This window comes from Lates calcarifer, linkage group LG24, assembly GCF_001640805.2.
Source record: "Lates calcarifer isolate ASB-BC8 linkage group LG24, TLL_Latcal_v3, whole genome shotgun sequence".
NCBI classification, from domain to species: Eukaryota; Metazoa; Chordata; class Actinopteri; family Centropomidae; genus Lates; species Lates calcarifer.
Window position 1 is genome coordinate 3,510,826 of NC_066856.1, and position 27,108 is coordinate 3,537,933.

Consider the following 27,108-nt stretch of genomic DNA (forward strand, 5'->3'; position numbering starts at 1 on the left):
CCGCGTGGCAGGCGAGAATTCTACCACTGAACCACCAATGCTCACATGACCACACTTTGTAACCACTGCCTGACGGAGGCCTTCACAGAGTATTTTCTTATTGTCAAAGTTTGGTGGGGGATCTTTATAAGATTATGTGATCTCCTTCGAGGACAATAATGTCCACTTTTTGGATAGAGAGGACAGATGGTTTGAGAGAGGTGTAGAAGAGGCCATCTATGTCCATCTGGAACATCCATCTTTAAACAGAGGTGGTGGCCTACAACGATCAGCCAACTGTAACAAGACCTTGAGATCCTTAACCAGGTGATTTAACCCCATTCACACCTCGAGCCATGTGAAGAAAGTCCTCCAAACAGCCTTCTGTTGCAATATCACTCATCGCTCTGGTGTATGGCAGGATTTGAACTGCTGATAAAGACACTGAACTAACATACTGCAGCTGAATTGGCAGAGCCACAGTTCTGTGAATGGTTTATCACAACTGAGAATGTATAATAGACAGGTAAATGTATTTAATATTAGTTATGTTCAAAACACCATGTGGGATAAGGTCAATTTTAAACTGGTGTGTTTATAATGGATTAGCCACTTCTGTTTAGACTAAGTATAATAAGTAGAGGGAGGAGGAGTGGAGAAGAGGAGGAGCTTGAGAGAGGTGTAAAACAAACACAACAGAGGTGGTGGCCTACAACGATCAGCCAACTGTAACACGACTTCAGATCCTTAACCAGGTGATTTAACCCATTCACACTCGAGCCATGTGACCCTAACGACTCACAGGTGGAGCAACGACCGACCAACGAGTCACACCTGGGCCAAACAACTTGCTTGACCATGTCAAAATGGTCTGACGTTGTCGGCAGGATTCGAACCTGCGCGGGAGACCCCAATGGATTTCTAGTCCATCGCCTTAACCACTCGGCCACGACAACTACATAATTGTTAGCGATTGTGTGTCCTCCTGCACCCCTCAATGGAGATGCCGGGGATTGAACCCTGGGCCTCATACATGCAAAGCATGCGCTCTACCACTGATAAAGATTTTTTTTAGATTATATCCGTTACTGTGTTTTCTTTACTGAGTGAGCAATATTCTACTAGCTTCTATATAGAACAGAATAGAATATCAGTGACATCCCAGTGACATCTTTATGACCACATCAAAACGTCAAGTTTTTATCTCTTCATATAAACATGGACATATTGGCCAGCTGCATCAGAAACCAAAAGTGTTCATAGAGAACAGCCATGCAGGAGTTGCAACTCACGCGTCATTTTACTGCTTTACTGTTCAACAAAACTCCCTGTCTGTATGGTTTGTCACATAAGAACTGTATCATTTCAACATACTTGCACCACAATCAGCAACACAGTAAGTCACCTCCTTCTTTTGATTCCTGCTATCTCCTCTGTACCAGCTGCACTGTGGGCCTCGTTGGCGCAGTAGGCAGCGCGTCAGTCTCATAATCTGAAGGTCGTGAGTTCGAGCCTCACACGGGGCAAATGTTTAGGTACGTGTTCATTATGTAGACAGAACAATGAGAAACTGAGAACAGTGTGTTGGATGTTGTAGAGAACAGAGTTGTCCCAGTCCCAGTATGTTTTGTCAGAACTGCTTGTCTGTGCATGGATCTGTACATGCTCAAATCTGTTCATCTAATGCCAACAGAAAATGCAGATATAATGTGTACTGGTGCATCTCAAACACACGTGGAAAGTGAAAATTTCACCACTGAACTAAGTTTCCCAGTTACACTGAAAATGTGCATATGATTTTTATATTGTGGATGAGCCAAAGTCATTTCAGACTGTAATAACCATTCAATTTAACAACAGCCCTGTTCAGTATGAAACCTGAATATGATCCTGTTACTTGTCAACTTGTACCCATCAACCATACCATACAGCTCATAACTCTCATAACAGCAAAAAACAAGACGAGCACTGATCCTACAATAAAGTTAGCGTACGCTGTACTGTGAGCATTCCGCAGAAAGAAAAACTATTGCGATGGCCGGGAATCGAACCCGGGTCAACTGCTTGGAAGGCAGCTATGCTCACCACTATACCACCATCGCAGTGGAAAAACAAGGAATTCCACTGCAGAGTCAGCAGTTTGTGTCAGGAATTCCACAGGAGAGGAGAGAGGGAAAAGAGAAGGAGGAGGGGCAGCAAACATGTTGCAGCTGTGACAGATCACCATCACCACCAAACAAAAACTACAACTGTACTCTCATTGCTACTACTCTGGAGAGAGGTGCTTATATTTTTCAGTCCACCCCATCTTTTGGTACAATGGGGATCCATTCCTCTAGTACAGTTCCAGAGACTTGTACAGTTTCTACAATATCAATCTCTGTGCAACAAAGCTGTTCTGGCAGCACATGGGGCTCAAACTCTTACTAAGACGCCTCAGACATTGATTTTACCTGTACTCTGTCATCCATCTGTGACTTTGGCTGTTATTTACAGTTTCTTCAGCAGATCTCCACCCTCTACGTGATGTGTAGTTGTCAACATAAAGGCTGATGGAGATGCCGGGGATTGAACCCGGGCCTCATACATGCAAAGCATGCGCTCTACCACTGAGCTACATCCCCTCTGCAAACACACAGGAGACATCAGACACACACAGAACAGCACAACTGACTGAATTATTAGCGATGCCTAACCAGGTGATTTAACCCCATTCACACCTCGAGCCGTGTGACCCTAACGACTCACATGACGTCAAGGTGGGGCAACGACCGACCAACGAGTCACACCTGGGCTCATGTGAGCCAAACGACTCGCTTGACCGTGTCAAAATGGCCTGACGTGGTCACAACTACACTTAAGGATTGTGTGTCCTCCTGCACCCCTCAATATTAAAACACCTTAATCATATTAGTAGATGATTTTCACTTTTGATAAAGACAAAGCACAAAATCATGATGGTCTATAGTAACGCTAAGCTACATGATTACAAGATCTAGGTTACAAGGTGCACTGCAATTCACATTGCATTAAACACATGTTTGAACATGTACAACTACACTGAATAAAAAGCCTGTTGCATTGGCCGGGAATCGAACCCGGGCCTCCCGCGTGGCAGGCGAGAATTCTACCACTGAACCACCAATGCTCACATGACCACACTTTGTAACCACTGCGCTGACGGAGGCCTTCACAAGAGTATTTTCTTATTGTCAAAGTTTGGTGGGGGATCTTTATAAGATTATGTGATCTCCTTCGAGGACAATAATGTCCACTTTTTGGATAGAGAGGACAGATGGTTTGAGAGAGGTGTAGAAGAGGCCATCTATGTCCATCTGGAACATCCATCTTTAAACAGAGGTGGTGGCCTACAACGATCAGCCAACTGTAACAAGACCTTGAGATCCTTAACCAGGTGATTTAACCCCATTCACACCTCGAGCCATGTGAAGAAAGTCCTCCAAACAGCATTCTGTTGCAATATCACTCATCCGCTCTGGTGTATGGCAGGATTTGAACTGCTGATAAAGACACTGAACTAACATACTGCAGCTGAATTGGCAGAGCCACAGTTCTGTGAATGGTTTATCACAACTGAGAATGTATAATAGACAGGTAAATGTATTTAATATTAGTTATGTTCAAAACACCATGTGGGATAAGGTCAATTTTAAACTGGTGTGTTTATAATGGATTAGCCACTTCTGTTTAGACTAAGTATAATAAGTAGAGGGAGGAGGAGTGGAGAAGAGGAGGAGCTTGAGAGAGGTGTAAAACAAACACAACAGAGGTGGTGGCCTACAACGATCAGCCAACTGTAACACGACTTCAGATCCTTAACCAGGTGATTTAACCCCATTCACACCTCGAGCCATGTGACCCTAACGACTCACAGGTGGAGCAACGACCGACCAACGAGTCACACCTGGGCCAAACAACTTGCTTGACCATGTCAAAATGGTCTGACGTTGTCGGCAGGATTCGAACCTGCGCGGGGAGACCCCAATGGATTTCTAGTCCATCGCCTTAACCACTCGGCCACGACAACTACATAATTGTTAGCGATTGTGTGTCCTCCTGCACCCCTCAATGGAGATGCCGGGGATTGAACCCTGGGCCTCATACATGCAAAGCATGCGCTCTACCACTGATAAAGATTTTTTTTAGATTATAATCCGTTACTGTGTTTTCTTTACTGAGTGAGCAATATTCTACTAGCTTCTATATAGAACAGAATAGAATATCAGTGACATCCCAGTGACATCTTTATGACCACATCAAAACGTCAAAGTTTTTATCTCTTCATATAAACATGGACATATTGGCCAGCTGCATCAGAAACCAAAAGTGTTCATAGAGAACAGCCATGCAGGAGTTGCAACTCACGCGTCATTTTACTGCTTTACTGTTCAACAAAACTCCCTGTCTGTATGGTTTGTCACATAAGAACTGTATCATTTCAACATACTTGCACCACAATCAGCAACACAGTAAGTCACCTCCTTCTTTTGATTCCTGCTATCTCCTCTGTACCAGCTGCACTGTGGGCCTCGTTGGCGCAGTAGGCAGCGCGTCAGTCTCATAATCTGAAGGTCGTGAGTTCGAGCCTCACACGGGGCAAATGTTTAGGTACGTGTTCATTATGTAGACAGAACAATGAGAAACTGAGAACAGTGTGTTGGATGTTGTAGAGAAGACACCGGGGAAATCAGTGTAGTCGCAGTTTGGGACACAGAGTTGTCCCAGTCCCAGTATGTTTTGTCAGAACTGCTTGTCTGTGCATGGATCTGTACATGCTCAAATCTGTTCATCTAATGCCAACAGAAAATGCAGATATAATGTGTACTGGTGCATCTCAAACACACGTGGAAAGTGAAAATTTCACCACTGAACTAAGTTTCCCAGTTACACTGAAAATGTGCATATGATTTTTATATTGTGGATGAGCCAAAGTCATTTCAGACTGTAATAACCATTCAATTTAACAACAGCCCTGTTCAGTATGAAACCTGAATATGATCCTGTTACTTGTCAACTTGTACCCATCAACCATACCATACAGCTCATAACTCTCATAACAGCAAAAAACAAGACGAGCACTGATCCTACAATAAAGTTAGCGTACGCTGTACTGTGAGCATTCCGCAGAAAGAAAAACTATTGCGATGGCCGGGAATCGAACCCGGGTCAACTGCTTGGAAGGCAGCTATGCTCACCACTATACCACCATCGCAGTGGAAAAACAAGGAATTCCACTGCAGAGTCAGCAGTTTGTGTCAGGAATTCCACAGGAGAGGAGAGAGGGAAAAGAGAAGGAGGAGGGGCAGCAAACATGTTGCAGCTGTGACAGATCACCATCACCACCAAACAAAAACTACAACTGTACTCTCATTGCTACTACTCTGGAGAGAGGTGCTTATATTTTTCAGTCCACCCCATCTTTTGGTACAATGGGGATCCATTCCTCTAGTACAGTTCCAGAGACTTGTACAGTTTCTACAATATCAATCTCTGTGCAACAAAGCTGTTCTGGCAGCACATGGGGCTCAAACTCTTACTAAGACGCCTCAGACATTGATTTTACCTGTACTCTGTCATCCATCTGTGACTTTGGCTGTTATTTACAGTTTCTTCAGCAGATCTCCACCCTCTACGTGATGTGTAGTTGTCAACATAAAGGCTGATGGAGATGCCAGGGGATTGAACCCGGGGCCTCATACATGCAAAGCATGCGCTCTACCACTGAGCTACATCCCCTCTGCAAACACACAGGAGACATCAGACACACACAGAACAGCACAACTGACTGAATTATTAGCGATGCCTAACCAGGTGATTTAACCCCATTCACACCTCGAGCCGTGTGACCCTAACGACTCACATGACGTCAAGGTGGGGCAACGACCGACCAACGAGTCACACCTGGGCTCATGTGAGCCAAACGACTCGCTTGACCGTGTCAAAATGGCCTGACGTGGTCACAACTACACTTAAGGATTGTGTGTCCTCCTGCACCCCTCAATATTAAAACACCTTAATCATATTAGTAGATGATTTTCACTTTTGATAAAGACAAAGCACAAAATCATGATGGTCTATAGTAACGCTAAGCTACATGATTACAAGATCTAGGTTACAAGGTGCACTGCAATTCACATTGCATTAAACACATGTTTGAACATGTACAACTACACTGAATAAAAAGCCTGTTGCATTGGCCGGGAATCGAACCCGGGCCTCCCGCGTGGCAGGCGAGAATTCTACCACTGAACCACCAATGCTCACATGACCACACTTTGTAACCACTGCGCTGACGGAGGCCTTCACAAGAGTATTTTCTTATTGTCAAAGTTTGGTGGGGGATCTTTATAAGATTATGTGATCTCCTTCGAGGACAATAATGTCCACTTTTTGGATAGAGAGGACAGATGGTTTGAGAGAGGTGTAGAAGAGGCCATCTATGTCCATCTGGAACATCCATCTTTAAACAGAGGTGGTGGCCTACAACGATCAGCCAACTGTAACAAGACCTTGAGATCCTTAACCAGGTGATTTAACCCCATTCACACCTCGAGCCATGTGAAGAAAGTCCTCCAAACAGCATTCTGTTGCAATATCACTCATCCGCTCTGGTGTATGGCAGGATTTGAACTGCTGATAAAGACACTGAACTAACATACTGCAGCTGAATTGGCAGAGCCACAGTTCTGTGAATGGTTTATCACAACTGAGAATGTATAATAGACAGGTAAATGTATTTAATATTAGTTATGTTCAAAACACCATGTGGGATAAGGTCAATTTTAAACTGGTGTGTTTATAATGGATTAGCCACTTCTGTTTAGACTAAGTATAATAAGTAGAGGGAGGAGGAGTGGAGAAGAGGAGGAGCTTGAGAGAGGTGTAAAACAAACACAACAGAGGTGGTGGCCTACAACGATCAGCCAACTGTAACACGACTTCAGATCCTTAACCAGGTGATTTAACCCCATTCACACCTCGAGCCATGTGACCCTAACGACTCACAGGTGGGGCAACGACCGACCAACGAGTCACACCTGGGCCAAACAACTTGCTTGACCATGTCAAAATGGTCTGACGTTGTCGGCAGGATTCGAACCTGCGCGGAGAGACCCCAATGGATTTCTAGTCCATCGCCTTAACCACTCGGCCACGACAACTACATAATTGTTAGCGATTGTGTGTCCTCCTGCACCCCTCAATGGAGATGCCGGGGATTGAACCCTGGGCCTCATACATGCAAAGCATGCGCTCTACCACTGATAAAGATTTTTTTTAGATTATAATCCGTTACTGTGTTTTCTTTACTGAGTGAGCAATATTCTACTAGCTTCTATATAGAACAGAATAGAATATCAGTGACATCCCAGTGACATCTTTATGACCACATCAAAACGTCAAAGTTTTTATCTCTTCATATAAACATGGACATATTGGCCAGCTGCATCAGAAACCAAAAGTGTTCATAGAGAACAGCCATGCAGGAGTTGCAACTCACGCGTCATTTTACTGCTTTACTGTTCAACAAAACTCCCTGTCTGTATGGTTTGTCACATAAGAACTGTATCATTTCAACATACTTGCACCACAATCAGCAACACAGTAAGTCACCTCCTTCTTTTGATTCCTGCTATCTCCTCTGTACCAGCTGCACTGCGGGCCTCGTTGGCGCAGTAGGCAGCGCGTCAGTCTCATAATCTGAAGGTCGTGAGTTCGAGCCTCACACGGGGCAAATGTTTAGGTACGTGTTCATTATGTAGACAGAACAATGAGAAACTGAGAACAGTGTGTTGGATGTTGTAGAGAAGACACCGGGGAAATCAGTGCAGTCGCAGTTTGGGACACAGAGTTGTCCCAGTCCCAGTATGTTTTGTCAGAACTGCTTGTCTGTGCATGGATCTGTACATGCTCAAATCTGTTCATCTAATGCCAACAGAAAATGCAGATATAATGTGTACTGGTGCATCTCAAACACACGTGGAAAGTGAAAATTTCACCACTGAACTAAGTTTCCCAGTTACACTGAAAATGTGCATATGATTTTTATATTGTGGATGAGCCAAAGTCATTTCAGACTGTAATAACCATTCAATTTAACAACAGCCCTGTTCAGTATGAAACCTGAATATGATCCTGTTACTTGTCAACTTGTACCCATCAACCATACCATACAGCTCATAACTCTCATAACAGCAAAAAACAAGACGAGCACTGATCCTACAATAAAGTTAGCGTACGCTGTACTGTGAGCATTCCGCAGAAAGAAAAACTATTGCGATGGCCGGGAATCGAACCCGGGTCAACTGCTTGGAAGGCAGCTATGCTCACCACTATACCACCATCGCAGTGGAAAAACAAGGAATTCCACTGCAGAGTCAGCAGTTTGTGTCAGGAATTCCACAGGAGAGGAGAGAGGGAAAAGAGAAGGAGGAGGGGCAGCAAACATGTTGCAGCTGTGACAGATCACCATCACCACCAAACAAAAACTACAACTGTACTCTCATTGCTACTACTCTGGAGAGAGGTGCTTATATTTTTCAGTCCACCCCATCTTTTGGTACAATGGGGATCCATTCCTCTAGTACAGTTCCAGAGACTTGTACAGTTTCTACAATATCAATCTCTGTGCAACAAAGCTGTTCTGGCAGCACATGGGGCTCAAACTCTTACTAAGACGCCTCAGACATTGATTTTACCTGTACTCTGTCATCCATCTGTGACTTTGGCTGTTATTTACAGTTTCTTCAGCAGATCTCCACCCTCTACGTGATGTGTAGTTGTCAACATAAAGGCTGATGGAGATGCCGGGGATTGAACCCGGGGCCTCATACATGCAAAGCATGCGCTCTACCACTGAGCTACATCCCCTCTGCAAACACACAGGAGACATCAGACACACACAGAACAGCACAACTGACTGAACTATTAGCGATGCCTAACCAGGTGATTTAACCCCATTCACACCTCGAGCCGTGTGACCCTAACGACTCACATGACGTCAAGGTGGGGCAACGACCGACCAACGAGTCACACCTGGGCTCATGTGAGCCAAACGACTCGCTTGACCGTGTCAAAATGGCCTGACGTGGTCACAACTACACTTAAGGATTGTGTGTCCTCCTGCACCCCTCAATATTAAAACACCTTAATCATATTAGTAGATGATTTTCACTTTTGATAAAGACAAAGCACAAAATCATGATGGTCTATAGTAACGCTAAGCTACATGATTACAAGATCTAGGTTACAAGGTGCACTGCAATTCACATTGCATTAAACACATGTTTGAACATGTACAACTACACTGAATAAAAAGCCTGTTGCATTGGCCGGGAATCGAACCCGGGCCTCCCGCGTGGCAGGCGAGAATTCTACCACTGAACCACCAATGCTCACATGACCACACTTTGTAACCACTGCGCTGACGGAGGCCTTCACAAGAGTATTTTCTTATTGTCAAAGTTTGGTGGGGGATCTTTATAAGATTATGTGATCTCCTTCGAGGACAATAATGTCCACTTTTTGGATAGAGAGGACAGATGGTTTGAGAGAGGTGTAGAAGAGGCCATCTATGTCCATCTGGAACATCCATCTTTAAACAGAGGTGGTGGCCTACAACGATCAGCCAACTGTAACAAGACCTTGAGATCCTTAACCAGGTGATTTAACCCCATTCACACCTCGAGCCATGTGAAGAAAGTCCTCCAAACAGCATTCTGTTGCAATATCACTCATCCGCTCTGGTGTATGGCAGGATTTGAACTGCTGATAAAGACACTGAACTAACATACTGCAGCTGAATTGGCAGAGCCACAGTTCTGTGAATGGTTTATCACAACTGAGAATGTATAATAGACAGGTAAATGTATTTAATATTAGTTATGTTCAAAACACCATGTGGGATAAGGTCAATTTTAAACTGGTGTGTTTATAATGGATTAGCCACTTCTGTTTAGACTAAGTATAATAAGTAGAGGGAGGAGGAGTGGAGAAGAGGAGGAGCTTGAGAGAGGTGTAAAACAAACACAACAGAGGTGGTGGCCTACAACGATCAGCCAACTGTAACACGACTTCAGATCCTTAACCAGGTGATTTAACCCCATTCACACCTCGAGCCATGTGACCCTAACGACTCACAGGTGGAGCAACGACCGACCAACGAGTCACACCTGGGCCAAACAACTTGCTTGACCATGTCAAAATGGTCTGACGTTGTCGGCAGGATTCGAACCTGCGCGGGGAGACCCCAATGGATTTCTAGTCCATCGCCTTAACCACTCGGCCACGACAACTACATAATTGTTAGCGATTGTGTGTCCTCCTGCACCCCTCAATGGAGATGCCGGGGATTGAACCCTGGGCCTCATACATGCAAAGCATGCGCTCTACCACTGATAAAGATTTTTTTTAGATTATAATCCGTTACTGTGTTTTCTTTACTGAGTGAGCAATATTCTACTAGCTTCTATATAGAACAGAATAGAATATCAGTGACATCCCAGTGACATCTTTATGACCACATCAAAACGTCAAAGTTTTTATCTCTTCATATAAACATGGACATATTGGCCAGCTGCATCAGAAACCAAAAGTGTTCATAGAGAACAGCCATGCAGGAGTTGCAACTCACGCGTCATTTTACTGCTTTACTGTTCAACAAAACTCCCTGTCTGTATGGTTTGTCACATAAGAACTGTATCATTTCAACATACTTGCACCACAATCAGCAACACAGTAAGTCACCTCCTTCTTTTGATTCCTGCTATCTCCTCTGTACCAGCTGCACTGCGGGCCTCGTTGGCGCAGTAGGCAGCGCGTCAGTCTCATAATCTGAAGGTCGTGAGTTCGAGCCTCACACGGGGCAAATGTTTAGGTACGTGTTCATTATGTAGACAGAACAATGAGAAACTGAGAACAGTGTGTTGGATGTTGTAGAGAAAGAGTTGTCCCAGTCCCAGTATGTTTTGTCAGAACTGCTTGTCTGTGCATGGATCTGTACATGCTCAAATCTGGTCATCTAATGCCAACAGAAAATGCAGATATAATGTGTACTGGTGCATCTCAAACACACGTGGAAAGTGAAAATTTCACCACTGAACTAAGTTTCCCAGTTACACTGAAAATGTGCATATGATTTTTATATTGTGGATGAGCCAAAGTCATTTCAGACTGTAATAACCATTCAATTTAACAACAGCCCTGTTCAGTATGAAACCTGAATATGATCCTGTTACTTGTCAACTTGTACCCATCAACCATACCATACAGCTCATAACTCTCATAACAGCAAAAAACAAGACGAGCACTGATCCTACAATAAAGTTAGCGTACGCTGTACTGTGAGCATTCCGCAGAAAGAAAAACTATTGCGATGGCCGGGAATCGAACCCGGGTCAACTGCTTGGAAGGCAGCTATGCTCACCACTATACCACCATCGCAGTGGAAAAACAAGGAATTCCACTGCAGAGTCAGCAGTTTGTGTCAGGAATTCCACAGGAGAGGAGAGAGGGAAAAGAGAAGGAGGAGGGGCAGCAAACATGTTGCAGCTGTGACAGATCACCATCACCACCAAACAAAAACTACAACTGTACTCTCATTGCTACTACTCTGGAGAGAGGTGCTTATATTTTTCAGTCCACCCCATCTTTTGGTACAATGGGGATCCATTCCTCTAGTACAGTTCCAGAGACTTGTACAGTTTCTACAATATCAATCTCTGTGCAACAAAGCTGTTCTGGCAGCACATGGGGCTCAAACTCTTACTAAGACGCCTCAGACATTGATTTTACCTGTACTCTGTCATCCATCTGTGACTTTGGCTGTTATTTACAGTTTCTTCAGCAGATCTCCACCCTCTACGTGATGTGTAGTTGTCAACATAAAGGCTGATGGAGATGCCGGGGATTGAACCCGGGGCCTCATACATGCAAAGCATGCGCTCTACCACTGAGCTACATCCCCTCTGCAAACACACAGGAGACATCAGACACACACAGAACAGCACAACTGACTGAACTATTAGCGATGCCTAACCAGGTGATTTAACCCCATTCACACCTCGAGCCGTGTGACCCTAACGACTCACATGACGTCAAGGTGGGGCAACGACCGACCAACGAGTCACACCTGGGCTCATGTGAGCCAAACGACTCGCTTGACCGTGTCAAAATGGCCTGACGTGGTCACAACTACACTTAAGGATTGTGTGTCCTCCTGCACCCCTCAATATTAAAACACCTTAATCATATTAGTAGATGATTTTCACTTTTGATAAAGACAAAGCACAAAATCATGATGGTCTATAGTAACGCTAAGCTACATGATTACAAGATCTAGGTTACAAGGTGCACTGCAATTCACATTGCATTAAACACATGTTTGAACATGTACAACTACACTGAATAAAAAGCCTGTTGCATTGGCCGGGAATCGAACCCCGGCCTCCCGCGTGGCAGGCGAGAATTCTACCACTGAACCACCAATGCTCACATGACCACACTTTGTAACCACTGCACTGACGGAGGCCTTCACAAGAGTATTTTCTTATTGTCAAAGTTTGGTGGGGGATCTTTATAAGATTATGTGATCTCCTTCGAGGACAATAATGTCCACTTTTTGGATAGAGAGGACAGATGGTTTGAGAGAGGTGTAGAAGAGGCCATCTATGTCCATCTGGAACATCCATCTTTAAACAGAGGTGGTGGCCTACAACGATCAGCCAACTGTAACAAGACCTTGAGATCCTTAACCAGGTGATTTAACCCCATTCACACCTCGAGCCATGTGAAGAAAGTCCTCCAAACAGCCTTCTGTTGCAATATTACTCATCCGCTCTGGTGTATGGCAGGATTTGAACTGCTGATAAAGACACTGAACTAACATACTGCAGCTGAATTGGCAGAGCCACAGTTCTGTGAATGGTTTATCACAACTGAGAATGTATAATAGACAGGTAAATGTATTTAATATTAGTTATGTTCAAAACACCATGTGGGATAAGGTCAATTTTAAACTGGTGTGTTTATAATGGATTAGCCACTTCTGTTTAGACTAAGTATAATTGAAATATCAGTACACTATAGGCTTAGTATTTTTTATAGAGGAGATTTTGATACAGAATACAGAAGATCCCCCAACAGCCATATTTTCAGTCAAGGTTTCACCTTGTTTTACATTGCTCACAACTCAGTAGTGTCTGTAAGTAGAGAACTATGCACTGTTTCTGGCCCCCACTATTAAAAACCGTCTAACACTGTCAGCAGGCTTCAAACTTGCACTGGGAGGTGCCACTGGAGCTCTAGTCCATCACCTTAAACATTTTGCTATAACAACAATCACCACAAGCAGTTTTTGGTGGGTGTGAGGAGCATACATTTATCACATATTCTTCACTACAGTTCAACCTGCAGAGTTACTCTTCAGTCTTGGTGTAACAACAGAGACCTTGCACTGAAATACATGTTTTAGAGACACATAAAAAGAAATCTAGAGTTCCCCTAGCAGAGGGTGTTTCTCATTTTAGGCTGTGCTCATGCATGTGAACTGTACTACTTTGATATCTCTTCTGTGTAAAGTGCTTTCAACTTACAAATTATTTCAGTACATGCAAGATGTACTCAAAGCTTCATCGTTGATAATATAAAATTCAATGGAGATGCCGGGGATTGAACCCGGGGCCTCATACATGCAAAGCATGCGCTCTACCACTGAGCTACATCCCCTGTACAACTTTACACACACACATGCACAGACCTGACAAACAAATATTGCCAACCATACTCATAACTACTTTGTAATAGTAACACTCATTCAAAGGCAACAGAATGATCATAGCTGAGAAACTATTGTAAATGAACTGCAGGAAGATTCAGAGTTAATGATGAAGAGAAAACTAGAAACCACACTATACTCTGAGCACATCATGCAGTAAAGAAATGACTGCTGTGTCTGCACACAAACCACTGAAAGAGCAACTGGTTTGTCTATTTAAAATAAACCTCAACTTGGGATATGTTGTGGAATATTGTTGTCTCTGAGAACGTCGGTAGATTATCCAAAAAACTGCCACAAGATGGCAGTAATTCACATTCACCAGACCTGTGAGAGCAACCTGACAAGCAAACTGATGATCAAAATTGGATTTGTACATAGAAACACATTTCTTTTGCCAGTGGTAAGACCATTGTAGAATCTACAATTATGTCTCATATTGATTGTGGTGATATTGTGTCCACTAAGGCTTCTCGACTCTGTATATCACAGTGCATTTTATCACACTTTATATCAAGTTTAAAGAGATTCCACTAAAGTCTTTGTAGTTCAACTAGTAACTGTTTATCTATGTGAAACCCATGTGAGTGAATGATCTGTGTCTGTCCACATTTCAACTGGTTATGTATGTTTCTTGTACAGAAGTCTCTTGAAAAAGAGATCACTATTTCAGGGATACAATCTATTTAATAAAGGATTAAATATAAATTCTTCTAAAAGTCACTGTGAGGTAACCCACCACTAATTGACATGTAGTCACTGTAACACACGAAAAGCAACAGAGTGTGATGAAGTGTACCTTTCAAGGTGGAGTGAAGCTTCATCAGGGCCTCACCTCTCACACAAACTAAGAGTCTTCCTCATGTTGGCCTTACTGTTAAACCTTAAACATGCAAAAGAGGGGAAATGGAAGTTAATTCAGTGGTAGTGGTGTGTGTTTTTCTAATGACTGTGGAGGTTGAAAGACACTTGACTGACTACTGTACAATTTCACAGATAGTTGTAGTAGTAGCATATTACAGCTTACAGTTATCAACTTTCTCAACCTTGTTTTCTCTCGCAACCTACTTTTATCAAACGGTTTCCATTTCAGAAATCACAGTTACTGCGAGCTGTAGAGGAGCAGAGAGAGGAGGTAACAGGCTGAAATAAACATGATTCGAGCTCCGTCTTGCTAGCGTTAGCTCAGCTACTCACCTGCCGACAAGTTTCGTTCTTGGCCTTTCGACAACTGAAATACCAGCCACTAGTTTCGGTCGTAGACGAATTTTTACATTTGATGTTGTCTGTTTGTTTGTTTGTTTTGCCGCCATTACTTTTTAAACGAGAGTATCTTAAACCACGTGCACAGGTCTGCGGGAGTGTGGCCAAGGTTTGACCAAATTGGTGTGACGTCAGAATGTTTTATTGCCCCCTGGGTTGATATTGGTGATGGCATTTTCATTTTAACAGTTACTCTGATTTATTGGTATTCAACAGTACCAATAAAACACCAAGGCCACCAGAATTAAACATCTGATCTGGTGATCCATGATATATGATGTATGTTAATTATAATTTCATACTTGCACATAAATGTTGTTGTATAGAATTAGCATGAATGAGAAAATGTCTATATATCTACATACATACACATGTCCATATATACTATGTATATATACAGATACATCAGTCCCATTCAAATGAACATTTGAAGAGAAAGAGGGAAAAATAAAGAATTTGATCAATTATAATCTTGAGAAAAGAGAGGAACAATGAATATATCTCGTTCTTAGCTAAAAACAGTATGTTTGTCAGTTTTAATTATTTCAATCTATCATTCCATATGTGTCCTAGACATTCTGAACTCATGTTACTTGCAAGGCTGAGTTCAGCACATCTCGTTTCTACTATTACCTGACCAGATATTTGCTGTGAAATAAGACTTTTATTCCACTATAAATGAACAAAAATTCAACCTGATCTGTCAGATGAGTAAGATAAGGTAGAGTCCTGGTTCCTTCCTGGTGTCATGCAGCTCATTCATTGTGGACAGCTGACCTGGGTATGCAATTTAGTCCACAAGCAAATGTGTGTAGCTTTTTAGTATGTCTCAATAATCACCATAATTTGGCAAGACGTTCACCCTTTAATTTTAATTTATGAGGCACTTTGAATGGGCTAAAACACTGAGGTGGAAATTATCATAACCTCTCATCTTGGAGTGCAATCAAGCTTCATTCAGGTGGGTGTTCATAAACAGTAATGTCCCATCCTGAAACACTCTCCCATAGGTATAAAATAATGGGCTCCACCCATCCGACTATGCTGGTTGGCAAAATGATCCAACATGTAAACACACATGTTGTCTGCAGGCTAAGACTCAGAGAAAATCACTGATCTTGTGGTGAGAACAAGCTCTCACTGCCAAACACCTGAACAGCATTTTTTTTTTTTTGCACATCAGGCAGTAGCAGGATCACTCCATTGTCTACTAAAGTTTCTCAGTGTTACACAATCTGTCTCTCCTCACAATGTTAGAGCTCCAGTGTGTGTCAGCTGACCACAGAGATCCAGCTGTTGTTAAACCACTGTGGTCTTTCCACTGAGGAATTTGACAGAATGTTTCCAGTGTCTCAGTGAGAGGGGTCAAGGGCCTAAGGAAGAAGCTACCCAACCCCTGTCACTGACATCATCATCTTCCCCTCCACCCTTTCTCTCACATGTGGTCAAAAATCAGAAAACTTGTTTTTGTTTGGTCTCTATCATGGCTAAGCAACGCAGCACAGAGTCTGTTAGTGTGGTGAGAGGGGCTCAGAGAGAGCAGAAAGCAGCATTTTTTATTAGCTGGACTGCCTGAACGGTGGAGAAAATGCAGAGTGAGGGCAACATCTGGCACAGATCAAATGAAGAAAACGAAGGACAGAGTTGTGATTTCCTGGAATGAAAACTCACAAAACAGCCCCACTTGAAATGACATTGCAAAATTATTTGCTCTGAGAGTTTGGGGAGAGAGGATTGAAAAACGTTACCTCACTTTGGGAAAGTACACCCAGATGAGTAACATGAATGCCTGGCCAGCTGAGAAACTTTATATAACATAACATACTGTGTACCAACACCAGCTGCCACACTCTTAAAAGAACAGTGTATTGTAGCATCCAAGTCCTGCATAGCAAGCTGCTACTTTGTAAGACCCTTCCCTTTTGTATCTCCACCTCACTGAGTATGTAAATTACCAAGGTACACACTGTACGGCAACAGAGAGGAAACCTCTGTCTTTAATTATTCAGCTTGGCTAACAGTGGGCCACAAACAGTACAAAGCCTCCCAGCCATTCAGCATTGGCGTAACCATGGATTATGGATGAACTGGGGAGACCTTAGCGCTGAGTTTGTTTAGAGATACAAACCACTCAGGTTTGTCTTGTCAAAACACAAGATCTCTACTTCATAATCATAATCTGCAAAGTCTTAAGAAACTCAAATATTGTTACAGTGCTGAGTTTCACTACTGGTCTTTCACACATCTGCATCAGTTTCAGTGCATGCATATGTCACTGCTTATGGAATTTTCCATAAAGAAAATACTGTGGTTTCACTCACACACAAGTCACAGCTTCATAAATTAATGTACACTTTTTTTTCTTATTCCTAAAGGACCTACATCTTCCCACAATCACACAAGAACTTGAGTTTGGAAAAGGAAACTGTATCATTGCATTTGTGTCATGTGGTGCTGTTACAGTACATTTCACATCTTTTAGGCTTATCGTTATACCCAGTGAGTGAGATGTACAAAGGCCACTAGAGGACACAGAGTGGTAAATGATACTGAGTGGTTCTCTTCCTGCATTAGGTAAATAGCCCTAAAAAGTTCTGTTGGCATAGAGCAATAAAATACAAAGACAATTTTACCTTACATTACCAAACACTTTGAATCATACATGAGCTGTAATCATGCTGTAATCAAGGTTCACATAATGACAAACACATTAAGTGAAACTACACTTGTACCTTGATCCATGGAGACCAGAAATGTTTTGTTTTAATTGATTAAATAAGACAATGAACTAAATGATATGTGAATAAAAACTGACAAGACATGTAACACAACCATGAAATTGTGAAATCTTTTTATAAATTCAAAAATTCATCTCATTGCTATGATATTAGTGGAAAACAAAAACAACAAGAAATAAGAATACAACTGAATTATTTAACTATTTCATGGTAATGTATTACCACGCGTCTCCATATTTGCCCTGTGGCTTCATGTTGATTCATACAACATTCAGGCTGCTTGGTTCTCAGCAGAGATTGTTATTTAAGTTGACGCCCCCTGCTACATTCTACAACTCACTGCCCACTCATACCTACATTCTGCTATACATTGAATTAATTCAGAGGAATTATTCTTGTCAGTGTCCACATTATATGTACAGCATGTACAGTAGGCTACTGTTAATGTATCATGTGTTCATGTGGGTTGTGTGCATTGGAAACAGAGCTGCACTCACCACAAGCAAATTCCTCCAGTTATGGCTGTGTGGTCATTAAACTTAGATTTGACTTCTTTCCACATAGCTGGCCAATAACTGGGCTGACAGTCTGAGCCATCCTCAGGTTGATCATATGACCTGTTCCTGTCTGCTGCACTCCAGAAACAACCCACAGCATGAAACGCCTCTGCTGTGATCCCGACTTAAGTTAGATAAAGATTAGAAGATGCCAAACCTGAACACTGTTATTATGACAGTGTAACATAAAACATTGAGGGAATGTTTGTAAGAACATCTACAGCCAAGAATACTGTTTTCTTTTTCTGTGCGCTTTGATTTTTCTAACTCTCTAACTGGTGCAAGATTCAAGCGTTGTCTGTGTCTGGCCATAAAGAGTTGGCTAAGTCACAATTAAGTTACCATGACAACCATGGTCTCCTCCAGTATCTTCATAGCCAGAGCAGCCAGAAACAGAGAAGCCACAAGTGCGTAATCCTTTCCCAAACCTCAAAACCTTTCTTTTACTTAAAATAATTTTCTGTGTTTTTGGGTGTCCCATACAAGAGCTGTAGCCCAGACTGTATGGGAGGTTTAAAATGCCTAAATGAAAACAAACCAAACAAAGAAATAAAGTGAAATACATTACTCATTGTTATATTAGGGTGGAATTGATAAGTTTGTGGCCGGAGGTAGAGGGAGATGAGTTAAACAGCTCTCATTGCATGTACATGCAACTCAATGCTTTCTGCAGACACTTTGTCGTGAAGTTAATAACTTTTGTGGTATTTCTGTTTTGGGTGACTGAAAATTGCAAGTCTGTGAAAATGGTCCACAGCAACGATGACGTCATCATCGCTGTCAAAATGACCACCAAGCTCCTTCTTCATCTTTGGGAAGAGGCAGTAGTCTGAGGGTGGTGAATCAGGTGAATGTTTTTCATGTAAGAATGACACAGTATATGCATAAATAAAAAAGAACATTATGCATATAGCAATGTGTATTTTATAACACTTTATTTCTTTCTTTGATTCTTTGATTTCTTTCCAAAAGTCTATGAAACTTTTTCTTGAGATACGTCACCATAGCTTGTAATTCTTGTATTATAGCTTTAACTAGCATGTTTGACATTTATCACAGGCACAATGGAAATTTTATCTCTTTGCGAAGAGCCAGCTGCTCTGACATTAATGGAAAGGACATTTCCGTAGCTGGGATGAGTGGTGGTGAGAGGAGAGTGAGGAGGGGATGGATAGATGGACTGAGGAGGAGAGGTGAAGGAATGAGGTAGTACTCCTAAATCTGCATAATCCCCCTGACAACAAGGGCGGACAGGGCGAGATGAGTGTGGTGCAGACCACCCTGGATCTGGCAACCCAACAGACAGAGAGGCAGCGACAGAGAAGCTGGGCTGCCGCTGTGTTGCTGACAAGATCTGACAGTGACGGAGCAGCTGTGGAGCCAGAGTGGTCGGATATCTGTGGACCACTGTCTGTTTGACAAACACACACACACACACACACACTGTCATACAAACACACACAGGCCGAGGAAACATAAACTAGCTCACACAAACAGACCAACTGAGACACAAACAGACACACAAAATAGATCCAAACATTCACATTCTGAGAAAATAAGACCAAGACCTACAAACCCAGCCTGGTCCCACCCCTCTGATTTGTTGTCCACAAATAGGATTTTTGTCTTTGATTGAAATATGTGTGTAGTTTTGTACCATGACAGCTGTTTCCTCAGTAAGAAAAACAGTTGAGTGAATCAGAGCTCTGTAGCTGTAATAAAGAATTAGGACATAATGTCCCTGGTGACAAAAACATGGCAGTAAAAATGGTAAGCAGTGTAGCTGTTGTCAGTCAATTGACAGACATAGCAGTTCTTAAATTGTGCAATGAAACAAGTTCTGAGAACAACATTGGCATTTTATCAGTTCTTTTTCTTTTTTCAAATCAAACTCAAAATTTACTAATCTAAGAATAAGTAATAAAATATAATATATATAATATAAGATATATATAATATAAGAATAAGTAACTTCATTTGGGCAGATACATAATCAGACCATCTATGCTAACCTCTCAGCAAACATATTGGCAAACAGTCAACTATTAACATATTTAGCAGACACAAAACAGCATTAACAGCTGAGTTATGGCTCTTTAGCTGCTTCATGGTCACCTGTTCTTCTGTTAGCCAGCCTAAGGTTGTGTACAATGGGTTTATCAGGGCTTTTTAACTCAAAATGGAAAATAAGGTTGATGAGAGCTGTGACAATGAACCAAAAGTTCATTCAATCAAGTTACCAACTGTAAAATCACAGCAATAAGCTGAAAAAATAATAATAATTCTCTGTGGGTTCATCACTATGAGCAACACAGTTCACATTACACAGAGATATTCTAATACTGCTAATATTAAAATATTGAAACGTGAACATCTCCTAGCATGCTAGCATTGTGATGATTGAAAATTGCATTGGAGGGACGGCTACATCATTTGCCACTGATCAACAACCCCGCCCCAACAGCTAACATGAACACAATGGCAGAATGAATGATAGAAATGGTCTGTCAGTCTGATTATCAGGCCAATACACATCCACTCACAGGGCAGTGTTGTCGTATTTGTGAGGAGTTACCCTAACTACTACATGCTCAAGTGTAATTTAACCGTAACCTATGAAAAGGTGATGGGAGAGAAAAGGCCTCACTTTGGCTCATTTGTGTAATCTCAGGTTTGGTTCTGAGACTGCTCAGACTGCTCAGACAGCCATCTCTCTCTCATGTTTCCTCCCCTCTTTTCCTGTTTTCATCTTGTTATCCCCTCCATTCTTTCATGTTTTCTCTTGTCCTCTGTCTCTTGCGTGCAAAGCCTTCCATCAACACGAGTCTGCCTTGTAAGCAATAAGCAGATTGTTTTCTGTTCTCTCTCTAATCTGCACAGCCTGCTGAGCTGTTGCATTATTTATATGTTTGTCATTATTCGTCCTTTGAGCTGCAGAGACACATGCTTTCCCAAATATTGTTAATTTTTCCATGTGACTTTGCTTTGGTAAGAGAGGACAACGAGGCGTGATTAGATAGATACTGATATGCCATGGCATGCCTACAGGGTCACAAAGGCTGAAGAGGTTGTGTATGATGCTGACATGGCACAGTTAATTAATGCCATATACCCATTTGCATTAGATCAGACTGAAAGTATATCCAGCTGCATCACATTAGTCTCAAAAATGTTGTTTAAAGACAAAAAGGAGCTCACTTTTTCCTGTCATTTTTATAAAGCCAGAGTTTGCTGTTTTCATCCACCCTGGTTTATTTGTGAATATGCCTAATATTATAGTTTTAAAAATGGATTAACTGTTGAAAGGTATGAGTATGTTTTCTGCCACAATCATTGCACAAAAGTCTATGATTGTCCATGAACCATGACCTTATTCAAAATTACTGTGAGTTATATCATGCTCACTGGCCTACGTCCAAACTGTCTCATATAATTTGTTGTTATTTTACAATAATCAGTTGCAGATGTGAATATCTCATTGGTTGGACTCGTCACAGGTCTTGGTAATCTTAGAAACACCGAACCTAGAAAAAAACGGACATATATTTTCCTCAATTCAATAGCACACAATTTTTTCACCTGTTTTTCATTTGTACTTCTACTAGAGGATGGCTGTCTAAGAAAAGCATGTGTGTGAGGTCACATGGTGTGACACTGAAACCTCAAGTGTTTCTAAAGTCATATCATGAACAAAATCTGACTGGTGGCTTAAGATAAACCCAAACAAACATGTACACTACACAGCCACACCTAAAAACATAAGTACATTAGTATAAATCTTTTTAAAACTGTACAAAGTCTTTCAAATAAATAAATAAATAAATAAAGGCCCAAATTAAAAAGAGCTATGGTTTAGCATTGAGATTGACCCTGTTTTTCTGCAATGTGAGTGAAATATTTGCAAATAATGCATATCCAGTGTGGTTAGAGTGGTACATGACTGTTCTGATTTACCTTTGAGATGAATCAAATAATCTCACCTTCCTGAGTGTAAATGACAAAGTTAGCTTGAACCTTTTCCACAGTGCAGCACCATCTCCTGCCAGAGCTGTTGCCTAAGGCTGCTGTAAGCATGCACTTGTAATTGCAAGGATTTAATATGTAGGAGACATTTATGGGGTCAGTCTGGAATTAAATTTTACCAGCCAGGATCACATCCATCCTGCAATAGGTCATCACAGACACATGCACACACACAAATGGTGTATGGTCCAGCAAAACAGAAAGAAGCTCAGAGAGCTATTGTGACTTACTGACAGCACTTTGAGTCATCCCTATATCACCAAGCTACAAGAATGTGTTTCTCAAAGATACATGGATAAGCATTGCTGTGCCACATTCTGACATTTATACTGGCATCAAATATTTGTGATATATCTGGTCTTAGGCTAAACTTGAATTCATCAGCATTTACTTTATTCAGTTCTAACTATACATACAGTAGGATGCCTTTTAAAAGTGCAAGCAAGTCCATTTTGAATTCCATACATCACCTTCAGCGAGTGTCGAAAAGCCTTAAACACACTAAACTGCTTAACTGAAAGAACTCATTTCATGGTGTGAATCAAAGTGAGGCAAAGTTCACCTGAGTGAGTGTATTTGTTCAGGGTCACAAGTACTGCTTCCATCTAATAGCTTCTCTTAGGTGTACAAGCCCCCTGGTGAGAGGGTGGTGTATGATTGCTGTGGGAAACTAAATTCTAAAAATGGAGCTTTCTTCTTCCTCTGAAACATAAAGAACCTCAGCTGGCCTTCACCATAGTGAGAAGGACAAAGTTCAAATCCAAGCAGAGTGCTGTGCAATCATAGCTTTTCTGATGTCCAAAATTATACTCATTAGAGTACCTTGTTGGCCCTGAATAACAGCTCATTTAGCTATCTTGGGCATCCACTGTAATTAAAACACAAGATATAGATTGCAGTGGGTGAGGATTCTCCAGGACTTAAATGGTGCATTGTTGACAAGTATGCAATTTTCAGCAGGCAAGCTTTTTTTTTTTTTTGCAGGTCATTTCCTGCTCTGAGGCTGATGGAGTCCATCATTAGGCACATGGATGATGAAGAAGGTTTTTCCACAACCTGTTTCACTTGTTGATTTCTCTCAAATGGCCATTATGAGCACTTACTGGCATGCACTGCATCTTTCTCATCAACAGAAAAACAGACACTGCAACTCACAATCAATACTGATACTGCAAAATGCAATTAAAAGTAACGGCAGGGAGGGATCTAAAACATCAGCTGTGCAGAAACACAGAGTTCAGTCCAGTCCGTCCAGAGATGTATAGAACAATGGAATGAAAGAGGTCTTGTTAGTGTAGCCTGTGGAGCCAGAGCACACTTCTAGTTTGACCTCATTACTGCGGCTTATACTAGTCACAGAGTTGACGAGGGGTGGAGCGGCACAACAGACAAGACAACCCCATGCCAAGAATGCACACTCATTTGGCATGCAGCAATGAGACAGACCCACACAAACCCAGCTCGCCTAATGCTCCCAAACATCAGCAAGTTCAACAAAGACATGCAATATCACTGAGTGTTGTGCAAGACAGGGAACAAAAGTAGTGAATATCATGCAGGGGGAGTATTTGCATTTCAGGCATGTACAGCTCACAGTAATAATCTTTATCAGACATATTTACCAGTGTCATTGTGTGGGTAGATGAGAGCCATTCTGAAAACACAGATGCATCATTCAGCCAGTTTGCACATGGTTGCTGTAGCCTCAGCAACCAGTGATAATAGTCTTTTGGTAATAGGGTAAAAGTTATGACATTACTGTATTTTCCAGCCAACATTTTTATGTAACACTGAAGGAGCTAAATAGAAACACTGCTTTCTGAGGGGGAGAGAAGTTTGGAATACTGGATGGAAAATGAAGTGACAAAAGATTGCTGTTAACTTTTTACATGTCAACAAACAAACAAATAAAAATGTGCGGACACTGACAACATATCTGTTGCAAAAGATTCAGTCCTCATTCAGACCCCTCTACAGAAGTACTCAGTGAATAAGAATGTTTTATGTAACCAAAATAATCTAAACTGAAGCTCCACCTAACAGCTTTGTCTTCACTCAGTGATGGTGTTGACTCAGTTGTCATGTGACCTCAGTGTGAAACATCAGTCATGTGATAAACAGAGGTTGGTATCTGCAGCTCTGTATCCCTACAAATTACTTCCAGATTGGATTATTATTTTCTTCTTTACATATACTGTTGATGGAGGTCAATAAAAATATTCCATGCATAACATATTTTTTTCATCAATTTAAAACCAGAGCAGTGTTCTCAGTAATGAATGTAAAGGAACAGTCACAGGTCACAATGTGCCTTTGGTCCATAACAAGGTATGGACTCCTGAAGATGAAGTTTGCTGACTTTGCTGAGCCCAACACTTTGCCTCTAGTGTCACTATTCATTACATTTTTGCTTTGATGTTGAAACATCTTAGACAACTTTCTGATAGATTGCCATTAATTTGATGCAAATATCCATGGTGTCCAGATGATGAATCTCCCTGACCTTTCATCCAGTAACACCAGGGGGTCAAAGTTTTGACTTATCCAGTAAAATATCTTAATGACTATTTGTTGGATTGCCAATAATTTTTGTTAGAGATTCATGGTCCAGCAACTGCTAGTACAAACTGTTTTTACATTTCAGCCACAATTTCCACTTGCACACAAAAAATATAGTAGACAGTATTTGAGCCTGAAAAGTAAAGGTTAAAGTGACTGATGCATCAGATGGAAATCTTCAGTGGAGGTATTACTATCCCAGACTGACTCTAAACTCTTCTGCTTTGACTCTTCTGTGATGATGTGATGATGTTTTTCAGATGGCTTTCACTCAGCCTGTCTGTTTTATGTGATGTTTGAGAACCTCGTGGTTGCCCTTGCTGTTTGATAGATGCCAAACCCATGTGTGCAACGTCACAAATTCAAAGGCTGCTGCTGGAGCCAGATGTGTTTCTCGTGCATTGAGTGCCAAATGGAATTGCCATCAGACCGCTCCTGAAGTGCCGGAGAACCTGGTCCTGTTTAGAAAACACGGCAGACTATATTTCTGTCAGGCTGAGGGGGCTACAGTCAGAACAGTAATATGGATCTCATGATACGCTTTCCCACAGTCAAGAAAGTGAAATTACCATAATTGGCCTTCATCTTATTCCAAGAGACCATTATGGGATATCTGACCAAGTACTGACCGTGGGGTAATGCAAGCATACAGTACAGAGCACACAAATACACAAACACACACTAATCTGATGGCTTGAAATGTAATAGACCACAAGGGGAAAGGGAAAAGAAAAATTATTGTTACCTTATATGACTTGCTGTGATAATGATTTGTAAAAACTCCTTCAGAGCCTGTTGTAAACCTGCTGGTACATTTTTAGTCAAGTCAAGTTAGTTTTATTCATGCAGGTCAAAATCACAAATCACAAAATTGCCTCTGCAGGCTTGACAAGCTATATAACATACTTAGACTCTTGATCTGGAAGGGAAGAAACTTAAACCTGCTCTAATCAATATTTTGTAATGGTAGGTTGGCTTAGATTACACAGCGATGGTGGTATAGTGGTGAGCATAGCTGCCTTCCAAGCAGTTGACCTGGGTTCGATTCCCAGCCATCGCAGCCAAAGGAACACTCAGCTTTACAAAGCATTTTAGATTGTGTCAGCTCATTGTTTTGCTTTGGTTTCATCTTCAGTCCCAGCAGGTGTTCAGTAAAAAGATTCTATAAACCCCACTCTATCTGCCCAGCAGCACATGGCAGACAGACATAGTTTGTAATGAGCTGGTGAACATAATGGAACATTCAGCAGCTAAGCACTTGGAGGAGTCTAAAGCAGAGCTTTAGAGAGAAAAGTAGAGAGAATGTTGAACTCTATCCAAGTTTGTAACTTCAAATGAATGGTGATGTTGCTCTGCTGCATGTACCTATAAGGCGACAGAACAAACACTGACTGTGGAAGACAGAGACATGAATCAGAAACGTCTGGGTGAAGCACTGACAGGAGGTTATCAATACAACAGAGACGTATGGTTGCAGACGAGATTAATAATGAAATGCAGGAAGTCAACAAGCCTTTAGAAGACTTTTTATCGGAGAGAGCGGCCTTTAACGTTTACATTACAAATCAGGGGATATAGCAAAACAGTATCATGGACATCTAAAACAAGAAGAGAGATGTTGTTGCTACTTTTCAATAGTTACTATGAAGACATACTACATTTTTTAGCCTAATGTCTTATGTTTCAGTCTGTAATGATACATACAGGTCAGTATGTTCATTGATAGAACTGGTGCCCTGTTCACTTGGCGGTCTGTGGTCTGCCCATCTCCCGTATGTGTGTCTGATTTACAATATTCACATCTTAGCTACTGGAATTTATGGAATGCACTATTCAACAACATGTCTGCCATCCTTTTCAGTGTTGTGAAAGGTATTTGGTAGCAGTTGCAGCAGCAACAAAAGCATTGTGTATGAGATTCCTCATTCCTCAACAAAGAGTCCTCTATCTTTCATGGTTAACGCATGATAAAGATACCACATTTGTGGCCCACATTTGCAACCACAATGCTGCATAACTTAGAATATCACCACAGTAAAGAAGGGATGCACTGAAACGTGTGGGCTTTGTTACCAACCTGCAGATCCAACCCCCCCCCCCACCCACCCAATTAACTCCTCTCTGTGTTTTCCATATGGCTGCTGGTGAGTTTCATGTTCACTACAGGCTCATCAGCCATTCTGACTGTGGTTGGGGA

The 27,108-nt window shown here is 41.7% G+C and overlaps 17 non-coding genes across 17 annotated transcripts; 4 read left to right on the forward strand and 13 right to left on the reverse strand.

The window, feature by feature from the left end:
- Window positions 1–1,432: 1,432 nt before the first annotated feature.
- Window positions 1,433–1,505, forward strand: trnam-cau (transfer RNA methionine (anticodon CAU)). The gene has a single exon. It is a non-coding gene; the product is annotated as a tRNA-Met (tRNA).
- A 504-nt stretch (window positions 1,506–2,009) lies between these two features.
- trnag-ucc (transfer RNA glycine (anticodon UCC)) lies at window positions 2,010–2,081 on the reverse strand. The gene has a single exon. It is a non-coding gene; the product is annotated as a tRNA-Gly (tRNA).
- Window positions 2,082–2,532: 451 nt separating this feature from the next.
- On the reverse strand, window positions 2,533–2,603 carry trnaa-ugc (transfer RNA alanine (anticodon UGC)). The gene has a single exon. It is a non-coding gene; the product is annotated as a tRNA-Ala (tRNA).
- Window positions 2,604–3,056: 453 nt separating this feature from the next.
- On the reverse strand, window positions 3,057–3,127 carry trnag-gcc (transfer RNA glycine (anticodon GCC)). Its single transcript has one exon. It is a non-coding gene; the product is annotated as a tRNA-Gly (tRNA).
- An 818-nt stretch (window positions 3,128–3,945) lies between these two features.
- On the reverse strand, window positions 3,946–4,027 carry trnas-aga (transfer RNA serine (anticodon AGA)). Its single transcript has one exon. It is a non-coding gene; the product is annotated as a tRNA-Ser (tRNA).
- Window positions 4,028–4,526: 499 nt separating this feature from the next.
- On the forward strand, window positions 4,527–4,599 carry trnam-cau (transfer RNA methionine (anticodon CAU)). The gene has a single exon. It is a non-coding gene; the product is annotated as a tRNA-Met (tRNA).
- A 541-nt stretch (window positions 4,600–5,140) lies between these two features.
- trnag-ucc (transfer RNA glycine (anticodon UCC)) lies at window positions 5,141–5,212 on the reverse strand. The gene has a single exon. It is a non-coding gene; the product is annotated as a tRNA-Gly (tRNA).
- A 977-nt stretch (window positions 5,213–6,189) lies between these two features.
- On the reverse strand, window positions 6,190–6,260 carry trnag-gcc (transfer RNA glycine (anticodon GCC)). Its single transcript has one exon. It is a non-coding gene; the product is annotated as a tRNA-Gly (tRNA).
- Window positions 6,261–7,659: 1,399 nt separating this feature from the next.
- Window positions 7,660–7,732, forward strand: trnam-cau (transfer RNA methionine (anticodon CAU)). Its single transcript has one exon. It is a non-coding gene; the product is annotated as a tRNA-Met (tRNA).
- Window positions 7,733–8,273: 541 nt separating this feature from the next.
- trnag-ucc (transfer RNA glycine (anticodon UCC)) lies at window positions 8,274–8,345 on the reverse strand. The gene has a single exon. It is a non-coding gene; the product is annotated as a tRNA-Gly (tRNA).
- A 451-nt stretch (window positions 8,346–8,796) lies between these two features.
- Window positions 8,797–8,868, reverse strand: trnaa-ugc (transfer RNA alanine (anticodon UGC)). The gene has a single exon. It is a non-coding gene; the product is annotated as a tRNA-Ala (tRNA).
- Window positions 8,869–9,321: 453 nt separating this feature from the next.
- On the reverse strand, window positions 9,322–9,392 carry trnag-gcc (transfer RNA glycine (anticodon GCC)). The gene has a single exon. It is a non-coding gene; the product is annotated as a tRNA-Gly (tRNA).
- An 818-nt stretch (window positions 9,393–10,210) lies between these two features.
- trnas-aga (transfer RNA serine (anticodon AGA)) lies at window positions 10,211–10,292 on the reverse strand. Its single transcript has one exon. It is a non-coding gene; the product is annotated as a tRNA-Ser (tRNA).
- A 499-nt stretch (window positions 10,293–10,791) lies between these two features.
- On the forward strand, window positions 10,792–10,864 carry trnam-cau (transfer RNA methionine (anticodon CAU)). Its single transcript has one exon. It is a non-coding gene; the product is annotated as a tRNA-Met (tRNA).
- Window positions 10,865–11,367: 503 nt separating this feature from the next.
- Window positions 11,368–11,439, reverse strand: trnag-ucc (transfer RNA glycine (anticodon UCC)). Its single transcript has one exon. It is a non-coding gene; the product is annotated as a tRNA-Gly (tRNA).
- Window positions 11,440–11,890: 451 nt separating this feature from the next.
- trnaa-ugc (transfer RNA alanine (anticodon UGC)) lies at window positions 11,891–11,962 on the reverse strand. The gene has a single exon. It is a non-coding gene; the product is annotated as a tRNA-Ala (tRNA).
- Window positions 11,963–13,650: 1,688 nt separating this feature from the next.
- Window positions 13,651–13,722, reverse strand: trnaa-ugc (transfer RNA alanine (anticodon UGC)). The gene has a single exon. It is a non-coding gene; the product is annotated as a tRNA-Ala (tRNA).
- Window positions 13,723–27,108: the final 13,386 nt, after the last annotated feature.